Source organism: Panthera pardus, unplaced genomic scaffold, assembly GCF_024362965.1.
Source record: "Panthera pardus isolate Hobbes unplaced genomic scaffold, ASM2436296v1 HiC_scaffold_16, whole genome shotgun sequence".
Classification (NCBI taxonomy): Eukaryota; Metazoa; Chordata; class Mammalia; order Carnivora; family Felidae; genus Panthera; species Panthera pardus.
The window spans coordinates 12,043,928-12,049,383 of NW_026526721.1; positions in this window are offsets into that span (position 1 = coordinate 12,043,928).

Below are 5,456 nucleotides of genomic sequence, written 5' to 3' on the forward strand. Positions count from 1 at the left end.
CCGTCAGGTGGGTCTGGCTGCAAGACAGTCTAGTGCTTCCTTGTACTTGGAAAGCATTTAGAGACCTTATTTTGTGAGGCGTTCTACGCGCAAAATGTTTCAGGCGCGGGAGTGGATCAGGGTTTCTTTCTCGAAGACGCAACACCAAACAAAAGTAACGGGAGTCGGAACAGGTGGAATGCTTACGCCAATCGGGCTTTTGGGTCTGTCCCTCATCACGACTCAGTTTCTGGGACGAAATTTTCCCACCAAGCGGCCGTACAAGTGCCTTGGTTGTGGAGCCTGAATTGGACCTTTTCCGGAGAATGACACTTCTTCCATTGAAACGGCCCCCTTTCTTGGATGGGGAGATGGGAGTGCGTGCGTGTGTGTGTGTGTGTGTGTGTGTGCTGTTTGCCTAGTGAAGCGGGCATTCAGGTGGTGCCATGCTGCGAGTGACTTGGGCTATTTGTGAAGGAGCTGGCAAACGTGGACCTTCTCCCTGGCAGGGAGGAGAAAGGACTGCTTGTTTCCGAAATATCCGAAAAAAAAAAGGCTGGCGCAGGTGGGGCCCCCGTCACTGAAATGTTGTTGGAAGTCATGGTAGCAGGTGCCGCCGCTGGACAGGGACATGGGCTTCCTGGGTCGGGCGGGGGAGAAAGAGGACTGCCAATCCCCAAATAGAACCGCACTGTTGTCCCAAGGGTGAATGAGAAAGATGTTTCAGTGCTGTGGACGGATCTGGATGGTTTGCCACGGAGGACAAAAAGTCTCCTATAAAATTCCATTTACATAGTGCTATCTCACTTGGGCTTTTGGTGACCAGATTCAATTGTGCTGGTGCTCCCTGTGCAGTGTGATATCATAGCTTCAGAGGAAGGCTTTATTTAGAGGTCACACTAGTTTGTCCTGGGGATGTAGTCATTTTTTGTGTCACAGACAATGTTTTACTGTGGAGATATGAGCCAGATGTCCCAGCCACTTGCAGTCCAGAGCTGAACAGAGTCTGCATTGTTGGCGAATAAACAGAATCTATTGTGTGCTGCTCGTGAAACTCTAGTGCCCACCACTGTTGAGAGATGAAGTATTTAATAAATTGTTAGGTCTCGCTTAAAGCATCCGCGAAGCAACATCTCAGCGGGACGCGGGCCTCCCCCCCAAATCTAAACCTCCCGTGTTCTTAGAAGCCCCTGCCACCACCGCCTTCCTGGCGGCTCTGGGCTTCCTTCCTCCTCCTGCCCCGCCACCTCTTGAGGGCCGTTTACATCTACAGAGGCAAGGCTCTGATTTTTGCTTCTTTCCCACCGCAATCCATATGCTAATATGATCTGTAATCCTGGGGCAGCGGGATGGGGAACAACACGAGCCTGTGCTCAGCCTTCTCCAACTTTCTCACTGGCTCCAAGCCGGGAAGGCCCAGTGCAGCCTTCCAGGGGACGGAGCGTGCCACAGAGACGCCGTTGTAGGATTTATTTCGCCCCTTCTGCCGGCGATCACTCTCGCCGCCCCCGAAGACGGGAGGTGTGGCGTGGGGCCAGCCCCTGTCCCGCGCAGGCTCGGCCTCCCACGGTGGAGGTTAGGGGTGGGGACGGTGGGGAGGGTGGGCTCGCTGGCCCCAAGCGACAACAATGACAAACAAGCCAGCCCAGCAAACACACGAGGGTTACCAACTTCCTCCCGCCGAAGAATGCGCTTGGCGCGTCGCTTTCTGAGCATTTGCCACGACTCGCCTCCCTCTCTTTGTTTTTGTTTTGGTTTTGGTTTTCCCAAGCTGCGTCTTGTCTCCCTAAATGAAGCACGCCCTTCCGTTTCGCTTCGCCCAGCTGTGGCTGGGGTATATTGCAATGTCAGAAGTATTCGTTTCCCGCTTTAATTGCCGCCCAGGCCAACCTTGACTGGCAAGGAGAAAGCCACTGACAGGTTTGGGCTGTGTCCAGACCTCCTCAGACTTTCTGTCAGCCAACTGTTTGACAGTGTATGCAAATGCATGCAAATGCGGGGACACTGGCCGAACACCTGCAGAAAGTGACCATCCCCGCCTGGGCTCTGCCTCCCCGTAACTGGGGGTTTTGAAACGCGGCTTGGTCGCTCTCTGTCAGTTTATTATGCATTTGTCAGCAGAACGTTGGGGTTGATAAAAAACGCTGCTCGTCTTTGTCCTGAAGAGCCAGAGAGCTCCATGTGCCAGGGATGGTGAGATGGCTCCCGGCCAGCCCTTGTGAGTCCTCCCTCCGTCTCCGGGACCCGAGTGGCAGCATCTGAACTCTTGTGGGCTCGCCCGCCTCGAGGAAGGCCTTCTGTTTCCCTGGGTGGGGAGACAGAACGGTGGTGGGGAGGTACAGAGCGAAAGGCCGGCTCTCTCTAGCAGCTGGAACTTGGCGACTCTGAGCGATAGCGTGTCTCAGATTTTAAAAAGCCAGAGAAAAATCTGCCCTGGCTGTCAGGGAATGGGAGAGGGGGAGAGGGTCCGCCACCTCGAGCGGGAAGCGAATCGCCAGCCACACACACACACACACACACACCACCTCCCGACAGTGGGAAGGCTGACAGGCAGTGTGACTCTTACATCCACTGTCGCCCGGCCCCGGTGGCTCCCATCTGCTCGGCCTCTGCCGGCCTCTGCCAGCCCCTCTCTTTAAGAGATGCTGGGACCAGCCAGTCGGCTGTTACTGCAAAGTTGTGTGTGGGACTGTAGTTTGAATTTGGCCTTTTTGGAGGTAAGGCAAGTGACCCAGCCAGCACGGTCCCACAGTGGAAAGTCTGGTGGAAGAGTTTCTGGGGCCTCGCTTGAGCCATCGTGGAGGGAGGGGAAGGGCAAGGATGCTGCAGACCAGAGGTCTGTGTGGTCCTTGAACATTGGCAACCAGAACTGGAGAAAGAGTTCTTTGCACTGTGTGTGTGTGCGCGTGTGTGTGCGTGTAGCTGAGTTTTGGTTCTCCAGAAGAACAAGTCATTTTGGGAGTGGTCGTACAAACCAGAACTTCCAAACCCTCCTATACTCTCTACTCACTGGCTAGAAGGACCTTGAAATACGAGCGTCTTCTTGTGTCATTTTGGAGACCTGAATATACACAACCTAAATATGCGACTGAGGTGTCCTGAATATAGATCTGTAACCAACTCTGGCAACGTCTGGGGAGTAAGGAGGTACTGCTCATAAGGAACAAGTAACTGATGTCAGTGTGGACTACTGACCCAAGTGATTTAGACTCCAAACCGGATTTTTTTCCCCCCTAAAGAATCATTTGACCCTTCACGCACCTCAAAGCAACCAAATAACTGCCCGTTCTTTCTCGTTTATGAAGAGAAGTGAAAAATCACAGTGAGGACTCTTATGATGTTTGACCATCCGGACCTCTTCCTCTAGGAGGAAAGAGCCTGTCTTTGGGCTTCCCCAGGGCTGCTGTTCTGGGACCTGGTAGGAAATTCAAGTGTGTGGATTCAAAGCAAACACAAGGGTTCCTTGCGCTGAGACCAAGCATGTGCAAACACTCCTCCAGCGGCCCCTGGACAAAACCTGATGCAAAAGCAGGGGACCCAACAGATGGATGAAAGTCAGGGCTTCGCAACTGGTGAGCATCTTGGCACGGATATCAACACAATGATGGTGCCAAGGGCTGTGGGATCAGTAGGTTTTCCAGATACTGACTTATTCAGAAGGAGAAAGAGAGCAAGTTAAGCTCAGAAAGGTGTATCAGGTGCCTGCTAAGTACCCAGCTTTGGGCATCTGCTGCTGTGGATAAACCGAGGCACAAAAGCACGGATGAGAAATCTCTCGGGGTCATACTGTAGCTGGCTAATTGTTAACAATAGGACCCCAACGTCTAGTCCAAGTTCTATCCACATGCCTTCTGTTAATTAGATCACCCAGTGCGTGTAAGAAGAAAAACTCACGGTGGGACCAGATATTGACAGAATGGAGGGAGATATGCATGAGAAGGATAAAGGTGATTTAAATCAGAATGTAGGAAGCTTCCAGAAGGGCCTGAGAGATGATGAGGGATGCCTCAGCTCAGGTCCTCAGTGCCTTTGAATGTCCATGAGACTGATATTGTTTGTGGTTGTCATAACATCAGCAAGGAATTTCATCAGCTAGGGGGTTGTGGATGGATTTTTTTTTTCCCAGCCCTAGTGCCTGGCATGAAGGTGACTGGGTCCTACTCCTCAACCCAGAAAGCCAGGATCAAGGCACCAGTTCTGTTTTACCAACTGGAAAGAGAGTTTCATCATACCAGCTCTAATTCATAATGTACAGGCACCTCTTATTTAAATGAGCCCTCTGTTTGCCTTTAAAAAAAAAAAAAAAGACCAGAAAGAAATAAAACGCCACATAAATGAGACCGTTTCGTCTCTCTCTTGCTCCCTCTCTCTCTCTCTTTTAAAAATAAACTTTAGAACCCAAGGTAGTTGTATTTAAGCAGCTTTAATTTCCTTTCAGGGCTGTGCGCGCGGTTGTGGTCACTCAGGCAGCAGTAACTTTGAAAAAATGACCCGTCTACACCCAAACAATAACAGAATCCCCCTTTTTATGTTGGAAACGCCCACGGCTTTCTGTGTATCTGCAGACTCCCCACGTAGATGCAACTGTTTGACCGGCCTTCTACTGAACAACTTAATTAAGCAAAAGAAAACGTGTCAGTTTCTGCCAACCTCACAAAAACAGAGCTGTGGGGGTAAAAAGGGTCGGCCGAATTAACCCACATTCCTGAACGGGTTCACTAAAGCGAGGCCTGGCTTTGCAGCAATGCCAAGGGGAACCGTGTGCTGGGTTGCCATTCAGATTTATCAAGACATATTGTTTGGTAGATCATACTGAACACAATTAAAGCCGTAGTACCTCGGGGGGCTGCAGCTTGGTGCGAGCTTAGCTTAATTTAAAAAAAAAAAAAAAAAAAAAAATCTTGTCCCGACACGGTGCCACCATTGACATTCTGCACAGTTAGGGAGACAAAACAGTTTTATCCCACCATATGAAAACAGCAAGTTGTTTTTAGGTTTTTTTCCCCCTTGTCCGTACCCTGCCCTCCCTCTCTCCCCCTTTGCCCTCTCGGTGAAAGCACACACAATATGCAAAGCAACTGTATATACTCGGTATGCAATTTGTACGAGCCAGACCAAACCCGAATTTAATCCTTTTTTTTTTTTTTTTTTATCCTGAGGGCGGGGAAGTGCCCCTGCCTAAATCCTTCTCTGGAAGCTGAGAAAGCACAGGCCCCAGGAATCCTGTTTCCTAGCCAATTAAATGTAGGTTTGTTTTTTTTTTTTTTTTTTTTTTTTTTCCAGGCTTGGGTTTTGATTTTGCTTCCTTTATGGGAAGCCAGGACAGAGCTTAGCGCCCAGGCCCAGCGCTCTCCCTGTCTCCCTGCCCCCACACCCCCACCTCCCCACCCCAGGCCTCTCCTCATGCCCAGCAGCCTCCTGCAGCCCTCAGGAAAAAGCAGGGACTGGCAGTGGCAGCCAAAGCGTGAAATACACAG